This window comes from Hypanus sabinus, chromosome 13 (assembly GCF_030144855.1).
Source record: "Hypanus sabinus isolate sHypSab1 chromosome 13, sHypSab1.hap1, whole genome shotgun sequence".
NCBI classification, from domain to species: domain Eukaryota; kingdom Metazoa; phylum Chordata; class Chondrichthyes; order Myliobatiformes; family Dasyatidae; genus Hypanus; species Hypanus sabinus.
This window is the reverse complement of record NC_082718.1, coordinates 29,748,597-29,770,894: the sequence shown is the minus strand read 5'-3', so window position 1 is coordinate 29,770,894 and position 22,298 is coordinate 29,748,597. Positions and strand designations below refer to the sequence as shown.

At 45.0% G+C, this 22,298-nt stretch overlaps 1 protein-coding gene across 2 annotated transcripts in view; it reads left to right on the top strand.

Annotated features, from left to right (window-relative positions):
* The first annotated feature begins 205 nt into the window (after positions 1-205).
* The window catches only part of sema3d (sema domain, immunoglobulin domain (Ig), short basic domain, secreted, (semaphorin) 3D), a 276,802-nt gene continuing 254,709 nt past the window's right edge, over positions 206-22,298 (top strand). For both annotated transcript variants that reach the window (XM_059987393.1, XM_059987392.1), the window contains exon 1: positions 206-2,304. The gene's annotated coding sequence lies outside the window, so the exon portion shown is untranslated. The remainder of the gene's footprint in view (positions 2,305-22,298) is intronic.

Genomic DNA, 22,298 nt, shown 5'->3' with positions numbered 1-22,298 from the left:
TTGCTTTTCACTTGTGGCCCCTACCGAATCCTGTATGGCCCCCCGAAGGCTCACGTGACTCACACTGAGAAACACCTTCTGTACCGTGAATGGTTGGTGGGACTCTGGGATAGCGATCCACAGGTCTCCAATTCCACTTGTTTCCCTTTGCTTTGGTTTTCTCGGGAGGCGGAAGGTCATTGGGATCCAGTGTGCTGAGGGAGAGACCTGAGGGAGGTTTACTTTTTAAATTATGAGAACCATAGGTAGGGTAGAGAGTCATTAACAAATAACTGAGTTACAATAAAATACAGTAAATAAATTGTGTGAAAGAGGAAGCGCGAGGTAGTGTCCATGAGTCCCTGGACTGTTCAGGAGCCTGATAGCGGAGGGAAAGAAGCTGTTCCAAAAATGTTGAGTGTGTGTCTTTGGGCTCATATACCTCCTCACTGATGGTAGCAATGAGAAGAGGGCATGTCCTGGGTGATGAGGGTCCTTAATTCTACCTGCAGCAGTAGATGCATTCCATCTGAAGGACCCTGTGGGACCCTTCTGTACTGACCAGGGATGGCAGCCCGGGTCTTTATCTGTGCTTGACTCTCTGCCTCGGAGGGCAGAGCACGTTGGAGTGCTTAAATCTGATAACTTGTTGTTATCTCACTGCTTGCAAGGAAACAGAACCGCTGGCAGCCTGCCAGTAACCAGAGGACACGGAGTTAAGATCATTGGCAAAGAGGTACTGGGATTTGTTTCAGACGCAGAGACGCTAGGATACCTTGTCCAAGAGGGTGACTGATGCAGATTTAATTAGACCATTTTCCTGAAGAGAACCGAATAAATATTTGGGTAATATTTAGTAGGGCTCTGGGGGTGGGCAGGGAAATGAGACTAATGGAATGACTCAATGAACCAGGGCAGGCAGACTGGGCCAAATGTACTGTGTCTGCACTGTTGTGTGTGACTTTTACCATTGCTCAGGATACCTGTATCCATTGGGAAACACTGCCCAATCAGATTAGAGGGTCTGGGTTCCACTTGACCAGGAGAACATTGTTTTCAGGTACGATTTTAAGCAGAAGATTGTAATGAGTCTTTGCCTTAGAACAAGTTCTTAACTGGTGAAGTAACATGTACATATATATAAGTGAGATTCAATAACGGGCCTGGGAGTGATTTGCCAAGCTCCTTTGCTGGGTCTGATTTGGGTTAGAGGTGATAGGGATGACAACAATGTGATATCCCCCATGCCCCACACTCGGGGCTGGGCATTGTTCCACATTCCCCAGGGCAAAGTCCTTCGACAAGCTCCTGACTCCTTAGAGGGGGCAGGTTCCAGAGTCCCGAGGGAGGGGGCAGATCCCTGGGAAGGGCAGGTTCCTCAGAACAGAGAGGACATGCAGGTTCAAAACCCTGAGGAAATGGGGTTTCCTGGCGGGGTGGCAGGTTTCTGAATCCCCGGGAGCAGATTCCCGAGGGAGGGGGGCAGTTTCCTGTGTCCTGAGGGGCAGGGGCAAGTTCCAGAGTCCTGAGATGGGGGTAATTTCTGAGGGGGAGTGGAGGGGAGGGATTTCAGAGTGTTAAAGTTTTCTGAGTCCTGAGGCATTTTGCAGGTTCTTGAGTTCAGGGGAAGGGGGCAGTTTCCTGGGGGAAGCAAGCATTGAACTAAATCCTGAGAATGGGATCAAGTTCTTAAGTCCTGAGACAGAGGACAATTTGCTGGGTGGTGGGGGTGGTGTGGAGAGCAGGATTCTGCGCCCGAGGGGTGGAAGTTTCTTGATGGAGGGGCATTTTACTGAGACTTGAGAGAGAGAGTTCAGGTTCTTAAATCCTGAAGAGGGAGGGGTAGGTTCCTGAGCAGAGTGGAGGGCAATTTCCTGAATCTTAAAGAGGAGGACGGGGTGGGGGATGTTTCTGAAGCAGGGAGGGGAGGGGGTGTTCCTGAAGCGGTTCCCGTGCCCTATCCGCAAACTGTCACACACTGTAAGATGCGGCCGGTTGCAGACCCCGCCGGGAGCTGCGGGCAATGAATGAGCGAGCGGCAAAAGAGCGACTCAAGGAGAGGGATTCAGCGGGAGCGGGTACATCCCCACAACAACAACCCCCCACCCCCCCACCAACCCAGATTCAGGGTTCCAAGTCCGGGACGTTGGACGGACCGCAGTTAAATACCTCCCCGCCCGCTGATCTCTACAATTAGACAGTCGGGAGGTTCATCTGACACTTGGCCGAATCTCGCCCGTGCCCGGCTCGGCGCAGAGCGGAGCAGCTCCCCGAACACCACGCGGCGGCCGGAGCTCCCCTCACCCTCGCCGGCACGGCTGCCAGGTAATCCCCGGGTGCGTTCACCTCGGCACCGGAGAAAGCGCGGAACTAACTGGCCGCGACCCTCCGCTGCAGAGCGAACGCACCACTTGTTACAGATTGTTGCATGTTTTAAACTGCGGGGACTGAAACTAGAAATAGTCACTGTTACCTGGTGGAAATTCCGGCACTTCTGCTTTAACCACTTGGATTTCAGAACTATTTAAAGTTTATTGCTTGACAGGACGGTATGAGGAGGGAGTGTGTGTAATAGATGTTTAAACCGTGCGGGGAAATCTTGGCTCGTTGGCTGTTGAAGTCTTTCAGTCCGTGGAATCTTTTGGGGAATTAAAACTCCTTCGGACCGGCTTCTGAATCAGGATTAGAATCAAGTCGGGCAGATAAAACGCCAGTTTGTAGCGCGCAAGGCGGGAGGGCGAGTCTGGTTCAAGCTCGGTAGTCGCCTCTCCGTCCGACCCTGACTCGGGGTGAGAACGTAATATCGACCTGGAATGGTTACCCAGTTAGTGCCGGGCTGCAGGGGTGCGGGGTCTGGCTGAATTGTGATGCTCCACTTGGCCAAACATCTGCGTTAACCCCTTCACTGCTATAATGCCATGGGGAATAATCGCTTCATTGCTGCATGACACCCACCATGTACGCGGTGAGGAAAGGAAGGGATGAGCTGACTAGACTGAAAAGAGGGTCTCGGAGCCGGTTCAGAGACCAGGTTCCAGATCTGTACGCTCTTGAGCCTTCATAGAACAGAAAGTCGGGTTCATAATCACTGAGTTACCACCGCGCGAAATTTGTAGGTTTTTTGGCAACAGTACAAGTGTAAAGACATAAAGGTGACTATGTAAGAACAAAAGTGTAAACGAAAAGGAACAGGGAGGTGGGTTCAGGGATTTTTCAGAGATCTGACAGCGGAGGGGAAGAAGCTGTTCCTGAATCGTTGAGTGTGTGTATTCAGGCTCCTGTAGTTTCTTTCTGATGGTTCTGAGAAGAGGGCATGCCTCGCACCTCCTCCCTGATGGTAGCAATGAGACGAGGGCATGTCAAGGCTGGCGAGATTCCAGTGCTTGCCGTTTCTTTATTTCACTTCTGTTCAAAAGTAACAGATTAGTCGGGAAAATGCACAGTTTCTACTTAATAAAAATACTTGGCCGACTCCTTAAAAAAAAATGAGTGGAACATATTTGAGTGACCTGGCTGGTGAGGGTCATTAGTAACGAATGGCGGCACCATCTTTTGAAGCCGTCCTTGTTTGGTGGAGAGGTTATGCCCATGATGGACTTGGACGAGCCTCTGTAGTCCCTTCTGATCCTGTGCATTGGTACCTCCATGCCGGACTGCGAAGCCCCCAGTCAGAATCCTTCCCGCTGTGCATCTGTGGAGAACTGCCGGGGCCTTTGGTGACACGCCGAGCTTCCTCGCTGGACATGACTACAAATCACAGAATAAATAAATAAAACAAAGAGGCTGAATAGGGAGGCCGTGTTCAAGGAGCGTTCGGAAATCCGGTGGTGGGGAGGAAGAATCTGCTCTTGAATCATTGAGCGTGTGTCTTCAGGCTCCTGTACCTCCTCCCTGATGGTAGCAATGAGAAGAGGGCATGTCCCGGATGGTGGGGGTCCTCAGTGATAACAGACCGTAAGACATAGAAGCTGAATTAGGTAATTTACCCCATCGAGTTTGCTCCGCCATTCCATCATGGCTGATTTAATTTGCCTCTCAAACCTATTGTCCTGCCTTCTCCCTGTTACCTTTGTCGTCCTGACTAATCAAGAACCTATCAACCTCCACTAAATATACCCAATGACTTGGCTTCCACAGCCGTCTGTGGCAATAAATTCCAGAAATTCACCACCCTCTGGCTAAAGAATAATAGATGCCCTGGATTGAGCGTACAGAATTTAATAGCCAGAAGCAGTCGCATATCTCCTGTCCATATAGTATGCCCACCGTACTGAGCGGGTTTGAGGCCAAAACGAATGCGACAGACCTGCGGGGCTAGACTTGTATCTCAACCCGTAGCACTGAAATACTTTTATAGATAACAGATGGTAGGCAGTGTACAATTGGAGTATTCTCCTAATGCCTTTAATTTGCTTTGAAGTGTTTTACTACTCCGGAGTAATTTAAGAATAAAGTCGTCCAAACATTTGAACTGGAAAAGTAACTCAATCTTTCCTCGGCTAAATGAAAAGGAAACGAGTTTTATGTGTAACAGAGTGCAGCGTTATTTCAAAAACTACAGCTTTAAACCAAAACTGCAGCCCATTAAACGGCGACCCGGTTTAGGGGAGCGGGGTTAAAAATTGCATTGCTTCTGTCTCTCATTTGAATAAATTATTGTGATGCCGAAACGTGGTGTAATTCCCTGTAGTTATTTTAAAAGGAGTGGGTGAGAAGTAAAAGGACCTTTCTCTTTGTAGCGAAGGAGGATGAGAGGTGATTTGACAGAGGTGAACGAGATGATAAGCGGCAGAGATCCGGTGGACAGCCACAGTGACTCCCCGGGGAGAAAGTGGCTAATACAAGGGGTATAATTTTAAAGTGATTGGAGGAAAGTATGCTTTTTTTTACTTAGAGAGTGGTGGGTGCGTAGAACACACGGATAGGGATGAGACTAGAAGCGGATACATTAGTGATGTTTATGAAACTTACATAAGCACATGGATGAAAGAAAAACTGAGAGTTATGCGGCAAGGAACGGTTAGATTAATCTTAGAGTTGGTTAACAGGCCAGTGCAACTTTGTGGGCCGAGTGGTCTGTACTGTGCTGTAGTGTTCTCTGTTCGACGTAATTCCTGAAATTTGAGTTCAAAGTAGGAAAAGAAAGATGGATAGCTGAATTGCATTGTAAGTCCAGGAGCAAACACAAATATATGCCAGATATTTCCATGTGATAATGGGAGAACCCAGACACTTACAGATCACATTTTAATGGCTCAGATTGAGCATTTTTTTTAATTTACCCCGATAAACCCCTGGAGCACTCTGGAACTCATCTTTGCAACCTGAGTGTGTGTTGAGAGAGGAAAAACCAAAGACGTTAATGACTTAGCACAGGTTTCACTCTCAGGACTGTACACTTTGTCACTGGAGACTCTGGTGAGGTGGATAAAAGCTCTTTCATTTATTTGTCACCATTCCGATCTGGAGAGTGTGAATGAAGACCGAAGGGGGAAACGCCTGGATTCCTTCTCTCTCTGCATTGAAAGGTGGTGGGTTTTACAGAGACGAAGTGTTAGTACTGTGGTCTTTTTCAGTACCCAGAGTTGTAATTGAAGAATTTGGACTCCAGCTAGTGTACTCAATATGATTCCAATTTACCTTTTACTTCCTATCCCCATTCCCTCCTGTCGGTCCATAGCCTCCTCTTCTTCTGCGGTGACACCACTCTCAGGTTGGAGGAGAAACACTTCATATTCCATCTAGGTAGCCTCTATCCTGATGGCATGAACATTGATTTCTTCAATTTCAAGTGATTTTTCCCTCTTTCCTTTTCCTCTTCTTCAATTCTCCGCTCTAGCCTCTTACCTCTTCTCCACATCCGCCTATCACCTTCTCCTGGTGCCCTCCCTTTCCCTTTCTCCCATGTCTACTCTCCTCTCCTACCAGCCCGTTAGTCTTTCCACCTATTCCCTCCCTGCTTCTTACTTCATCTCCCCTCCCCCACCCACCTGGCTTCACCTGTCACCTTCTTGCCTGTCCCCCTTCCCCTCCCCCTACCTATCTTCACCCTTCCTTTCCAGTCCTGAAGAAGGGTCTCAGCCCGAAATGATGACAGACTTGTGGGTCACCAACACAGAGACTGTGTACAAGAAGTGCAAGAGTTGCCTCTACTTCCTTAGGAGGCTGAGGTCCTTTGCAGTATGCAGCCTCTCCTTCATATACTCTATTAGTCTGTTGTTGCCAGTATAATCTTCTATGCAGTGGTTGCTGGGGCAATGGCATCAACACAGACGATGCCAACAGGCTCAATAAACTGATTAGAAAGGCTGGCTCTGTTATAGGAGTCAAACTGGACACACTGGAGGCTGTGGGAGAACAAAGGACCCTACGGAAAATCCTAGCAATTCCGGACGATGTTTCTCACTCTCTGCAGGCCACCTTGGATCACTTTTAGCTACAGACTCTGACAAATGTGCTCCTCCAAAGAGCACAATATGAGATCATTCTTTCCCTCGGCCACTAGGCTCTATAATGTGTCAACTTATAGCTAGGGAAGTGATGACCCCCTCCTGTTAGACTGTTTGAGGTAGCTTTTTTTAAATTCTTTCTTACTTCTCTTCTACAAGTTGTATTTTTTAAATATCTGTGCAGTTGTAGTGCTACTGGGACTCTGTAATTTCCTTTGGGATCAATAAAGTATCTATCTATTCATTTCCATAGATGTGCCTGACCTGCTGAGTTCCTCCAGCATTTTGCGTGTCTTGCTTCTAATTCACTTTGCATTTTACCTACTTCATCCTTGTTAAGTCATACACTTCCGATCTTCTGAAAATCAGAATCAGATTTATCATCACTGACTCTAGGATATATAAGTTGCTCTTTTGTGGCAACAGTATAGTGCAAAGACATAACATGACAATGAATTACAAAATAAATAAAAGTGAAAGAAGGAGAAGTGTGGTAGTGTTCGTGGAATAATGGACCTTTAAGAAATCTAATAGTGGAAGGGAAGGAGCTGTTATGGAACCATCGAATGTGTGGGTCTTCAGTTCCTGTTAACAATATTAGTAATGAGAAGGGGGATTTCCTGGATGGTGAGGATCCGTAATGATGGATGTAACCTTCCTGAGGCATTCCCTTCGGAAGATGTTCCTGACGGTGGGGAAGTCTGTGCCCTTGGTGGAGCTGGCAGAGTCTACAGCCTTCTGCAGCCTCTTGTCATCCTGCACATTGGATCTTCCAAGCCAGTCTGTGGAGCGACCAGTCAGAATGCCCTCCACTGCACACCTACAGAAGCTGATGGGACCCGTCTGTTCAGATGGCTGCCCACCAGTGACAAACGAGGAGTCAGGGCTACAACACAAGGGTGTACTCATTTACAGGGCACTACCATGACATAGCGGTTAGTGGTCAGGGTGCCAGGATTGGGAGTTAGCGTGACACTATTATGGCTCAGGGTGTCAGAGTTCTGAGTTCAAACCCAGAGTTTGTATATCCTCCTTCTGGTATGCATGGATTTCCTCCAGGTGCTCTGGTTTCCACCCACAAAAATGTACTGGTTAGTAGGTTAGCTGGTCATTATAAATTGTCCCATGATTAGGCCAGGATTAATTTGGGGTTTGCTGAAGAGGGCATGGATCAAAGGGCTGAAAAGGCTTATTCCACGCTGTATCTTTAAATAAATAACATTTAAAGACTGATTTGCACGGAAGCTTGTCTGAGAGGGTGGGGTATCTTTGGAATTCTCTACCCCTGAGGGTGGTGAAGGCTGAATCAGTAGATGTATTTAGGGAGAAGATAAATAAATTAATCTGGCACAGAAGAGGGGTTGTGGCCTGCACAAATCAGCCATGATCTCATTGAATGGTGAGGATTGCTTGAGGGGCCGAGTGGCCTATCCCTGTATGTAGTCTCTTGTAGTGAAGCTGAGAGAGGCTGCGGCCAGAGATCAGCTCAGCGGGACTGGTTAGGTCAGTAGATATAGGCTTGTCATATGTTTGAAGGCTCTGGGATTGTACTCATTGGAGCTCAGAAGGGCGAGGAGGCATCTTATTGAAACTTATTGAATGTTGAAAGTCCTCGATAGCATGGGTGTTTCCTATGGTGTGGGAGTCTAAGACCAAAGGACACAGATTCAGAACGGAGGATGTATTTCTAGAATAGAGATGTGGTGGGATTTCTTTAGCCAGAGAATGGTGAATCAGTGGAATTTGTTACCACAGGCAGCTGGGGAGGTCAAGTCATTGGGTATATTTAAGGCAGAGACTGATAGGTTCTTGATTAGTCAGGACATGAAGGGATTTGGGGAGAAGGCAGGGAATTTGGGCTGAGAGGGAAATGGATCAGCCATGATGAAATTGTAGATCAGACTCGATGGGCCAAATGGCCTAATTCTGCTCCTATATCTCATGGTCTTACGGAATTGCACAATGTTCCCAGATGATCTTAAAAATCTGACCAACTTTTAAAACCTCGTTTTAATTTAATGAAATAAGAAACTGAATTTTCTATCAGTTCTAAGTCAATTATCTCTAAGGGTTTGTTTTACAGCACATTCACTCCAAAAATATCACAAAAAAAATCAGTTCTAATCATTTACTGCACCTGCCTGCTGTTTGTGGGGTTACACTGGAAAGCAGCATCCATCATCCGAGAACTCCACCACCCAGGCCATGCCCTTTTCTCACTGCTGCCATCAGGCTCTCGAACAAAAGCGGATAACTACACTTCACTTGCGCATCCATTGAAGTGTTCCCAGAACCAGTGATCTCACTTTAAAGACTCTTTATTTCATATTCTTGTTATTTATTGCTATTTATTTATATTTGCATTTGCACAGTTTGTTGTCTTCTGCACTCTGGCTGATCTTTCACTGATCCTATTATAGTTACTATTCTATAGATTTGCTGAGTATACCCACAGGGAAATGAATCTCAGGAATTGTATTTGGAGACGTATATGTACTTTGATTACAAAATTTACTTTAAACTTTTGAACTTTGAACTGGCTGTAAAAAAAGTAGAAGAACTATTTTGATGATAGGCGGTCAAAAATAACTACTAGAAATTGAGTACTCCTTCCTTCTAATGTCAAACTAATCACTGAAGCATAAAACAAATAGAATGCAGGAAGACAGTGAAACATGTTTGAAGCAAAACAAAATCCAAATAATTATGAAAGAGGAGTCCAAAATATGATTGGAATCTGAGAATTCACCCTAACTAAAGAGGTCTATCAGTAGAAAGCACGTTGGTTATAAACAAAACTTATGTATATGACCACACTAATCAGCTAGGCTGCATGAGAATCTAAATATTTTGTTGAATGAAGTAATGCTTGTTCCATCTGTATGTTGCCCAAATTCACCTGTCCAGCTGGATTCACATTACTCGTACCAGTTTGACTCCTGCCCAATATGAACAATAGAAAGAGTCACAAATTCAATCCTCATTGTCTCCTTTTTTAAAATATAAACACCAACCTTTCCAAAGGCGCTGCATTTTTGATATCCTGCTTCTCCCGGCTGTCTTATCCGTAAAGGCAGGAAAGGACCGGAAACTGAGCCGCGAAGAATGATGATGGCATATACAATCGACTCACCTGTCTTCGGCACATCTCCTCACTTGACAAAAGGTTCTGTGAATTGTGGAGGGATGGAAGTGAATCATTCAGTTCTCATGAGAAATCTTTTCTTGGCACAGAAACGTCCGGAGATACAGTGTGATTTCCCTGAGTTATCTTTGCATCAAAACACAAACGGTTTTGTAAAATGCGGGAGGAACTCAAAAGGCCAAGCAGCATCTATGGAAAGGAATAAGCCGTCGATGTTTCGGATTGAGACCCTTCATCATGAGCGCTTGAATAAAAAGGTGGGGTAGGGGAAGGAGGACAAGAAAGCAGGAGATAGGTGAAGCCTGGTGGGTTGGGGGGCGCTGATGTAAGAAGATGGGAGGTGATAAGTGGAAAAGGCAAAGGCACTTAAATCTTAAAGGGCTGGTGAAGAAGGAATCTGAGAGGAGAGTGGACCATGGGAGAAAGGAGGAGGGACACAAGGGGAGGTGATAGACAGGTGAGGAGAAGAGGTGGGGGAACTGAAGAAGAGAGACTGATTTACTGAAGTTGCTCTGGGACACAACAAAACTATGCTCAGTAATAGTTCCTGAGTTAAAGAATCATAAAGATGCTAAAATGATGTGCTGCACTTTGGTTTCACACTGCATTCAGTACCAAGAGGGAAATGAGACAGATGCAGAGGGGGGTGAGTCACAATATTTGCACAGGCTGTTTGACAGCCCAACTTCCAGGCTTGGCATCGATCTTGGGACAGGAAGGAAGAAAAGAATTACACAGTGCTCATCAGGTGCTTTGAGCTAACGAGGTGCCGGCTCATGTACAGATCAAAGTTCAAAGTAAATTTATTACCAAAATATATAGATGTCATCATATACAGCCCTGCAATTAATTTTCTTGTGGGCATTCACTGTAGAACAGTGAAGTACAATAGAATCAAAGAAAAATTACACGCAAGATTTAACAACCAATGTACAAAAAAGACAAACTGTGCACAGTGACGTAATGGTTGGCACAATGCTTTACAGTACAGGTGACCCGGGTTCAATTCCGGCCACTGCCTGTAAGGAGTTTGTATGTTCTCCCCATGACTGCACTGAATTCCTCCGGGTGCTCCGGTTTCCTCACACAGTCTAAAGACATACTGGTTGCTTGGTTAATTGGTCACTATAAATTGCCCCGTGATCGGGCTAGGGTTAAATCGGGGGATTGCTGGGCAGTGTGGCTTGAAGGGACTGAAGGTCCTTGTGTAGGAAATATTTTGTCACAATTTAGCCTTTGTTGAGTGAACCTTTATCTTTTAATCATGATCCCTGGTTTTGGATTCTCCAAGGAGCTAAAAAAACAATGATACAGCTGATACTACCACTGCCTCTTTTATTCCAGATCCCAAGCTCGATCCTTACTTCTAGTGCTGTCTGCACATTCTCCCCGTGACCACGTGGACTTCCTCCCCAGCAACTTGCATTTCTTGGCACCTGTCAATGACAAGCTTGTTGATAGGCCAATTGGCTGCTGTAATCTATCTGACCCTCCCACTGTTATACCATGGAAATGCTGGGTCCTTTCAGACGACGGGTTAGATGGAACCTCAGGTCTAAATGGGTTGCAGGGAGCCAAGGTGAAATTTTAGGAATTGTGAGGAACAAGACTTTATTTCAGTGTTAAATATGTAAGGAGAATGTCCAAGTAAATGTCCAAGGCATCCTCAGTCTAACCCTTCATCTGAAAGGAGCCAGCACTTCTATGTGACCACAGTGGGAGGTCAGATGGATTAGCGCATTAGAGTGTTTGGTGTTGGATTCATTCTGAACTTGAATTGACCTGATCGAAGTTTATAAAGCAGTGAGGGGTGTAGATAAGCACTGACAGCCTGTATCATTCTCCCAGGGTAGAAATGTCAGATGCAAGAGAGCAGAGGTTAAAGGTGAGGGGGGAAAGTTTAAAGGAGCATTTGTTTTACATAGAGAATGGTGGCTGCCTGCAACAGACTGGAGGGATTGGTGGTTGGAGCAGGTGTGATAGGGGCATTCAAGAAGGTTTTAGAAAGACAGAAGCTTTATCTTTCACCTGCCCATCATCTCCGTTGGTGTATCTTCTCCTTCCCTTTCTTCCATGGTCCACTGTCAGATTCCTTCTTTGACCCTTTATCTTTTCCATCTGTCCCCTCCCAGCTTCTTACTTCATCTCCCCTTCCCCACCTGCCCACCTTCCCCCTCACCACACACAAAGTGCTGGAGGAACTCAGCAGGCCAGGCAGCATCTATGGAAAAGAGCACAGTCGACGTTTCGGCCCGAAATGCTGGCTGTACTCCTCTCCATAGGTGCTGCCTGACCTGCTGAGTTCCTCCAGCATTTTGTGTGGTGTGTTGCTCAGATTTCCAGCATCTGCAGACGTACTCTTGTTTGTGATCTGACACCTTCCCCCTCAACTGGTTTTACCTATCTCCTGCCAGCTTGTACTCCTTCCCTTCCCACTACCTTTTTATTCCGGTTTCTGCCCCCTTCCTTTCCAGTCCTGATGAAGGGTCTTGGCCTGACAGACCGACTGTTTATTCCCGTCCATAGATGCTGTCTGATTTGCTGAGTTCTTCCAGCACGCTATGTGTCTGTTGTCTTAGAAAGACTGGCATTAGTTTAATTTGGCATTGTGCTTGGCATAAACATTGTGGCCTGAAGGCCTGTTCTGAACCAGCAAGCATCTGACTGAAAGACGTAAGAGGCTGAGACGAATGCTATTCAGAAGACATTCCAATGCAAAGTGACACATGCTGACAGAGGAAGGGTTGGCAGTGGGGGAGGAAGAGACAGAGTGAGTCTCAGCCTGTTATTCTCAAAAACTGCTGGAGCCTACTCCAGGAAGCTTGCCCTCCACCATGTGACTGCACGCGTGTAATGATGTCTGCTGTGTGGGTAGAATCTGAATGAACGGTTATTTCCCGACAACCATCAGGCTCCTGAACCAGTGTGGATAGCTGGAGATTTAAAGAGATTCAGAGTTTATTATCAACAAATGTATAAATTGAGATTTGTTTGCTTAACAGGCAGTCAAAAAGCAAGGAACCTGAAAGAATACAATTTTTAAAAATGGCCAGCCCCTAGTGCCCACAGAGAAAGAGGAGGAAAAATAAACACAACAAATCATGCAAACAACAGAAGCAAGCAACAACGGCATTCCGAACCAAACTGAGTCCTTAGATCCAAATCCCCGGAACAGCTCGGAGTAGGCCCAAAGCCTTGGTATTCAATTCATTGTATTAGTAGGAAAAATCACCACAAAGTTCACAGACGTGAAGCTCAGCAGCGGGAGCAGTCTCCTAGCCTTAGTGTCACGGAGAGAAGAGCCCCCACTCTCTTCACTCTCCTCAACTCTGAACTGATTCCACAACCTACAGACTCACGTTCAAGATCTCTACAACTCATGTTCTCAGAATTATTCATTTTTTGTTTGCACAATTTGTCTTCCTTGCACATTGGTTGTTTGTCCATCTTTATTTATGTATAATTTATTTATAAATTCTATTGAATTTCTTTATTTTCCTGTAAATGCCTGCAAGAAATCTCAGGGTAGTGACACATATGTACATTAACAATAACAATAACATTAACAATATGTACTTTGACTTTGAATGAAGAACCAAGCTTAAACACGAGGGGAAGTGACTGAAGCTCCCTTAGCTTTGCACATCTGCACTTTCAGATGGAAGCAATGTGCAACTTAAGGGGCAATTCGGTAGATCTCTTGTGTAAACCTCTCCCACCACTGAGCACATCTACAAGGAGCGCTGCCAGAGGAAGGCAGCATCCATCATCAAGGACCCCCACCACCCAGGTCGTGCTCTCTTCTCGCTGCTGCCATTTATCAGGAGGTCCAGGAGCCTCAGGTCGCACACCACCAGGTTCAGGAACAGCTATTACCCCTCAGCCATCAGGCTTCTCAACCAGCGTGATAACTTCACTCAATCCTGAAATGATTCCACAACCTATGGACTCACCTTTAAGGACTTTACAACTCATGTTTCCAAAAAATTATTTATTTATGTATGTATTTATTTATTAATAATAGTTTATTTTGTATTTGCACAGTCTGTTTTGCACTCTGGTTGGTTGTCAGTCTTTGTACGGTATGTGTTGATTTCTTTGTGCCTACTGTGAATGAATCTCAGGGTTGTATATGACGACATATACAAACTTCGATAATAAATTTACTTAGAACTTTGACAGGGATCAGATCTCAGGTGAGGGCTTTGGTGAGACCTTGAAATCTGAGTTTCCACCCACCTCTGCTACCACACACACACACACACACACACACACACACACACACACACACACACACACACACACACACACACACACACACACACACACACACACACACACACACCGCATCCTTTGTGACTGCGGCACAAGCTGTGGATTGCGAATAGGTTTTTACTGCTTTGCGAAAGTTGGGAATATTTTTTTATAATCTAATGAGCTAGTTTCTGTTCCTCCTTCTGAAAGCAAGATTGATTTCTGTTAGTTTAACACCCGTGTGAATGTGCTGGACCTGGCTAGGAGCCAATGTTTGAGGTTTACTTTAATTGCCATTCTCTCAATCTGCTACCTGAATTAAGTGGGGTAACAATGCAGGATGTGCTCCCCAAGCAACTCCTCTCAAACCTCCTAGCAATTAAATTCGAATTCCACCTGTCTGGGCACACAGGTGTCAATGGAAGTTGACAGGCAGAACATTGGTTGGACATGGAGAGGGATTTCCAGTTGACACATGGAGTTAATAAGAGGCTGAGCAAGAAACAATTGGAGCGAGTACCCACGGCCTGTTCCCACTGTAGCTTCTGAAAGGGACAGGACAGGGGATGGGGGTGAAGGGGGCACATCTGTATTTGCTTTTACAGTCTTAGCTCATCAACAGTCAGTGGCTAGTAATCAGTAAGAGTGACATCTTCAGAAGGTGATGCCTCAAGAAAGCTGGCATCCATCATTACCTAGGAAGGACGTGCACTCTTCTCATTGCCAGCACCTGGGAGGAGGACCAGGAACCTGAAGACACACACTCAACAATTCAGGAACAGCTACTTCTCCTCCGCCATCAGATTTCTGAATGGGCACCAAATCCATTGGTTTTCTTTTTTAAATTCTTTTTTATACTATTTATTTTAATTATTTTATATATGTGTGTGTGTGTATATATATTTGTGTGTGTGTGTGTGTATATATATATATATATATATATACATGCATATATAAAATATATATAAATCGCAACTATATATATATATATATATATATATACACACACAAAAGTGTTGCAATTTATACTTACTTTCTTTCTTTTTCAATCTTTTCATTAAGTTTCCAATTAACAAACATATCAAAATTGATAATGGTACATAGAGATCAGGAATGCATTAATAGCGGTTAACATGTAAAAGCACATATTCCAAGTAGCAAATGGAGTCTAACCTCCCAATCTCTTAGTAATTAACCATGAAAAAGATCATTATAAAAGAGAAAAAAAAACCCAAACTAAAACAAAACTTAGTTTGGGATTTATTTATACTTATCTTAATTATGCATTGCAATGTACTGCTGCCATTAAACAAAATATTTCACAACATATTCCAGTGATATTAAACCTGCTTCTGATTCTCAGTATCTCCAGGGTGTTGCCTTCCTGTGATCTGGCAAAATTGGGCACGTGCTCAGACAAGATTTCTATGTTGGCATTCATGTGGACTGTCAGTGTGGGAATAGCGTATACTCTGGATCACTGCTTTGATCTACAAACCAAACCCCTCACCTCTCACCTTACCACTTTAGCTCTAGGATGATATAACTAAAAATTAACGGTTAAGACCTGATGAAGGGTCTCACCCTGAAACGTCAACTGTTTATTCCTCTCCATAGCATTTTGTGTATGTTTTATAGGAAAAGGTATTTTCAGGATGTTACAACAATACTATAATTCTAGATGTTTACTCTCTAAGGTGAAACACAGGTCTCATTAGCAGTAAAGGAAAATGACAAGAAGTATTTCTTAACGTTGCTGGTCCTTAATTTGATTTGATTGTTTGGAGAGTACACTAAATTCTGTACTCTTTTCAAAGCGTTTGGTCTGTCCAATTCATGTCAGCGTGGATTGGTTTTGACTTCACCTTAATGAAAACTGTGCAGAGCACTGCAGAGCTGAATTTGTCCAGAACTAATTTAAATAATTGAGAGTGTCAATGCGTCTTTCTTCAGTCAGAATGAAGGAACCTTGAAATAACTCTTTGTCGAGCTATCGGAGACTGTTTAAGCTTTTGCTGAAGTGTTTCTTCCCTCACGTTCAGATTTAACAGCTGTGTAGATGTTGCTGAGTGAAGTCTAGCTTGTATAGTTTCCGGGGATCCCATGTGAATACCAATGCCTGACACTCCTCAGGTACAGTAGCAAATTGGTTAAATTACAGGACCAATATTCAGAGCCAGGAGTTCAAACCCCACCACGGCAGGTGGAAAATTTAAATTCAAGTAATGAAGTAAATCTGGAATTTTGGGGAGGGAAAGTTTCAGTGATAATGAAACCAACAGGTTGTTTTGGAAACCCAGCTGGCTTCCTGACATCTGTCAACAGAGGAACTCCTCCCTGCTTACCTGGTCTGCTTATTCTAGATCTACCAATGTAGCTGACTTAAATACCTCCTGCATTCCAGGGCATTTGAAGATGGACAATAAATGCTGATATAAGGCGTCAGGGTAGCTTTGTGGTTAGTGCGACACTATTACAGCTCAAGGCGTTCTGCAATTTAAAGTTCAATTCCAGTGCCGTCTCTAAAGAATTACATTGGTTTGCTCCAGGTGCTCTGGTTTCATCCCACAGTCCAAAGGTATACCGGTTGGTAGGTTAATTGGTCATTGTAATTTGTCCTGTGATTAGGCTAGGGTTAAAGAGATGCCGAGAGATCTGGATGACCCAGTGTGTGACTGTGCTGGAGGGTGGAGACACCCTGTCAGACGCGCTCTCCAGATCTACTCATTACTTCGATAAGGTTAGAAGATTTAAAGATTAGCTTTATTTGCCGCAAGTGCATCAAGGCATACTGTAAACTGTGTCGCTTCTCTTCAACAACTAACACAGTCTGAGGATTGTACTGAGCGGCCGCCAGGCTTCTAGTGCCCAGCATCGCATGCTCACAACTCACTAACCTGTCCGTTTTTGGAATGTGGGAGGAAACCGGAGCACCTGGAGGAACCCCTCACAGTCACTGGGAGGGTGTACAAACTCCTTGCAGGCAGTAGCGGAATTGAACCCGGGTCTCTAGTGCTGTAAGAGTGTTTCACTAACCGCTACGTTTTCGTGCTGCCAGAGCTTAGAGCTGCCAAGAGATTTGGGTGACCTGGAGTGTGAAGACTCCTTGCCAGCTACTCTCTCCAGACCTAGTCCTTACGTCTTTTGTAATTATTCTACCTCAGTGCTTTGATGTATTGAAATAATCTGTATGAATGGGAGACTGAGACATTTTCTCACTGTGCCTTGGTGCAGATATACTGAGTAATTAGGAAAGTCAACCCACATATACTTGTAATTACAAGATCATCATCTTCATTATGTCCCGTGTCATACAACATGGGTGATCATGGTCTAATAACTATGATTGTTCTTGACAATTTTTTCCAAAGAAGTGCTTTGCCATTGCCTTCTTCTGGGCAGTGTGTTTACAAGATGGGTGACCCCCCCAGTCATTGTCAATACACTTCAGAGACTGTCTGCCCAGCGTCAGTGATCACATAACTAGGACTTGAGATCTGCACCAGCTGCTCACACGACCATCCACCACCTGCCTCCGTGGCTTCACATGACCCCGATTGGGGGGCTAAGCAGGTGCTCCACCTTGCGTGAGGGTGACCTACAGGCTAGTGGGGGGAAGGTAGAGACGTACCTCCACTTCGCCATCCAATTACAAGAGTTGTACGTATATGTATAGTTGGGAACTCCTCAGGAAAAAGCAGCTTATCCATGCACACAATAGTGCACCATTCAGTGCAGCGGTAATGTCACGGTAGCATCGCAGGGCCTTTGGGCTGTTGCATGTCCAAGGCTCATGGCATGTGTGGAATTGGAATTGGTATTATTGTCCCATGTACTGGGATACAGTGAAAAGCTTGTCTTGTATACTGTCCATACGGATCAGACCATTACACAGTGCATTGGGGTAGAACAAGGGAAAACAATAGCAGAATAAAGTGTGACAGTTACAGAGAAAGTGCAGTTCAGGCAGATCATAAGAAGCAAGATCATAACGAGGTAGACTGTGAGGTGAAGAATTCATCTTATCATACTAGGGGAACCATTCAATGGTCATATATAACAGCAGGGTGGAAACTGTCCTTCAGTCCAGTGGGACGTGCTTTCAGGCTTTTGTATCTTCTGCCTGATGGGAGAGGGGAGAAGAGATGACGTCCAGGATGAGTGGGGTCTTTGGTGATGCCGGCTGCTTTACTGAGGCAGCGAGAGCTGTAGACAGAGCCCATGGTTTCTGTAATGCCCTGACGCTGATGTGGGAGTGCAGGTTTCACTGTTCAGCTTACACTGCAGAGGAACACCACTGAGTGGGAGTGCTTTGGAGGCTAACTCGATCCTGGAAGGGTTAATTGGTTGTTAATTACTCTGTATGGTTGAACTTTGTTTTAATTAGTAACATCTGTGCCTAATACACATTATTAAATGTAGTCAGATCTAATAGAGAGCACAAGCTGAACTGTTCATGGTGGGGAAGGGACTGATGCGTCTAGAGGGTTGTGGGTACCAGAGGTTAACAGGCATTCAGAAATTACCGCCAGCACACTGGAAGAACGCCATGAGATTGATGGAAACTACAACATAATTAATCATTTTTGTAAATGATTTTCCTTCCCTGGGTGACGTGTTTGAAGGTAATGATTAGCCAGCACGGTGGCCTCTGTAGTTGGAGTGCAGGAGGGAATGAAAGCAGGGATTTCTTTAATGCTTTAAACTTGATGGATTTCATGCAGGAATTGCTTTCCCCTGGTGTTGTTCATGGATTAGAGTGGATGTACCCTTGGGTAATGGTCCCAGTTTGGCTCCTTACATGGTACCTTTCTAACCCAGTTCACCGTCTGCACATTCAGAACATCACACGGCTCATACTGTTCCACAGTGATGTCTACTCGTTCCTTTACCTCGTGTCTCTATGCTCCCTATATTTGTTGGAGTTTGTTTTGCAGCTTCTCTGTGCAATACTGTTGATGTTCCTTCCTCTTCACTCCGATCTGTCCTGGAATCAACACCGAGGTCAAACAAGTCTCCTGAGCCACTATTGTAGACACGAGACTGCAGATACTGGAATTGGCTCCAGAATGATTATTTGTGGGGATGGGTCTGTCACTGTATAACTTTGTAGTGCAGTACAGGTGGGGACATATCTGTCACTGTATAACACTGGGATATAGTACTGGTGGCTTTGAGTCTGTCATTGTATAATACTGGGGTGCGGCACTAGTGAAGACAGATCTGTCTCTGTATAACACTGGATACAATACTGGTGGGACTGGTCTATCTGTTTATATACCAGGGTACAGTACCCGTTGAGACAGGTCTGTCGCTATATAACATTGGGGTACAGTACTTATTGGGACAGGCCTGTCGGTGTATAACACCGGGACAGAGTATGCAGGTGAACGTTAACCATTTCCCAAGTAGCTTTTCCATAATTCCCCTGAGGTTTCCAAGACTGTTGAACCTCCCCCTTGTGCCTTTTCTGTCCTCTGACCAGCTGACGTTTTCCCTTGGTTCACACTCTCCTCTGGCTCCACCTGGTTCCACATGCCCAACCTCCCTCCCTTGTACGCTTTAATCTATTACCTTCTAGCTTCAGCACTCCCCCTTCCACTCGCCTGTTGGTTCCATCTACCCGCCACTTTCTTCCTCTCCGTTCTGAAGTGAGATGGTAGCCTAGTGGTTAGCACAGTTGCTTCACAGCACCAACGATCCCCGGCCTGGGTTCGATTCCCGTCGCTGTCTGTGCCTGTGTGGGTTTTGTGCGGACGCTCCGATTTCCTCCCACATTCCAAAGATGTACTGGTTGGGTTAGTGAGTTGTGGGCCTGCTATGTTGGTGGTGTAAACAGGCTGTAGGCTGATCCCAGCATATCTCGGACTGTGTTGGCCGTGGTCATAAACAACTCATTTCACTGTATATTTTGAAGTTTTGATGTAATTTTCAATCTTTAACCTAATCTCCAACTATCCATGCATGAGTCTTCCCCAGGTCCTGAGAGAGTTGGTGAGCCTGCAATCTTACAGTCCATCGTGTTCACGCCACAGTCTAAATCTGTCCAACGTATACACCCAATCTGACGTGAAGATACATCTCTGTAGTTTCTTCCAGTCCAGATGAAGGACCTCAGCCCGAAACATTGACTGTTCTTTCCTCTCCGTAGTTCTGCCTGACCTCTAACATTTTGTGTGTGGAACTATAGTATCATCATTGCATTCTCCCCAGTCGCACTGTGAAACCACCTTCGCCAGAATGTTCAGAATGGTAACACACCACTCACCCCACCTTCTCAAGGACAATGAATGCCAGCTTTGCCCATATCCTGAGAAAGGAATGAACAGACATAGGTCCATGTGCTCTCCACCAGCCTTTGGGGCTGTTCAGTTCATTTAGGTTTTTGCTCTGGAGAACTTTGTAGCTCTGTGAATGAACGGGACACGGCAGTGCAGTGGTTAGCACAAATATTTACAGTACCAGGGACCCAGGTTAAACTTGTGCCGTGGCCCGTAAAGAGTTTGTACCTTCTCCCCATGACCACGTGGGTCTCTACCGGGTCCTCCCACAGTCCAAAGATGTACCGGTTGGTAGGTTAATTGATCGCTGTAAATAGTCCTGTGATTTGGCAAGGGTTAAATCGGGAGGATTGCTGGGCAGTGCGACTCGAAGGCTTGAAGGGCCTCTCCCGCCTTGTATCTCGATAAATAAATAATGTGGCTGTGTACTGGAGTTGTACAGTGGTATGGGAAAATATCCGATGAGGAATATTCCCGCGTCACAAGAGGATTGTTTCTCTAATGGCAAGAAATTAATGTAAATATTCTCCAAGCTGGCAGTACACAGATGGGGTTCTTGTATTTGCTCTTGAATGCCGGAAACCGTCACTTTGATGAGATGTGTGTGAGACTGGAAATGATACTCTCCCATTAGGGCAATATTCCGCAAGTTTACACTGAAGCATCTGGGGAGATGCACGGGCTGCCACTTCTTGTTTACATTTTGGAATTCCTGCATTTTCAGTTTTATTTCTTATTTGAATTTGTATATCAAATGTTTATGATGAACTGTGTCTAGCCTGCTCTAATGAAAGGACTGCAACTTCAAAAAGATTCTTCACTGTCCACCGTGAGAGAGGCTGGAAAATGGAATTCAGCGGCAGTATGTTAGAGCGCCGGGTTTCACATTGGGAGGGAACAGAGACAACCTGGCTGCGATTACTTTGGGAATCAGTGATCTATGTTGTTTTCCACCCTCCTATTTTAATCTTTAAGTAAACACCATTTCGCATATTCTAACTTTATTCTGTCAGAACCCAAAGATAACTCAAACCATTTCATTCAGAAAATTGCAGTGGTGAGACAGCACAATATTACCAGTGTTTACGATGGGTGTTGTGGCTTTGTGGCTTCCATTCTTGCTTCTGAGTCAGAAGGTTATGGGTTCAAATCCCTGCAAAGCACAAACCGCCTCTGAGCAAGGGTGTGTTGTTCTACGGAAAATGTTGGGTTTCAGATGAAAGCTATACTGATGTTTTGAACATTTGTTCCAGTAGATAAAGACTAAGTTCTTCCAAAGGGAAGATTTGTTTATCCCTACCAATTGATGCGTCAATTTTTCTTGCTCGGTGGCTGTCATTAACGTTTAAAGATCAGCTTTATTTGTTACTTGTACATTGAAACATACAGCAAAGTGTGCCGTTTGTGTCAAATCAAATTGGTGAGGATTGTGCTGGGCAGCCTCCCAATGTCGCCACACTTCTGACGCCAACGTAGTATGCCCACAAGTCACAAATCCTGACCAATAAGTCTCTGGAAAGTAGAGGACTCAGAGAAAATCCACACGGTCACAGGGAGAATGTACAAATTCCTTTCAGACTGTGGCAGGAATCAAACCCTGATCTTACAGTTGGTGCTATAAGCCATTTTGTTAACTGCAACACTGCCATGCCGGCCTGGAACGGTCTTGTGCAATGGTTAACGCCGTTGTGTGGGTAATAGTAGGCTTATTGTCGTCATTGAAAAACTTCTGTTTTTGTTTTCTACATATAGAGGTGGGACAAAAGGAACAGAACATGGCAGACAGTGGCATGGTGACAGAGGAAGTACAGTGCAGTTGGACAGAGCAGAACAGAGCACGGCATACAGTGTCACAGTTACAGATAAACTGGTCGTTCTGTCTCCTCTGTTATGGCAGTGGCCGCACCTTCCCAAAGCTTAGGTAGTTCTGAGGCCGTGCTGTCATCAAACAGGCAGAGCAGCCAATCATACTGGAACAGCAGAAGAGGAGGCATTTAACTTTATCAATGTTATTCACCCTATACATGTACATGAATTAGGAATTTGCTGTGGTGTGTTGGTCAGGGTGCAACAGGCAACAAAAACAACGACGTTCAACAATTATAAAGAATAAAGAATTATATAAAAATAAAGTATGAGACTAAAGAGCAGTTATGGAATAAAATGTGCATCAATACATAAATAACAGCA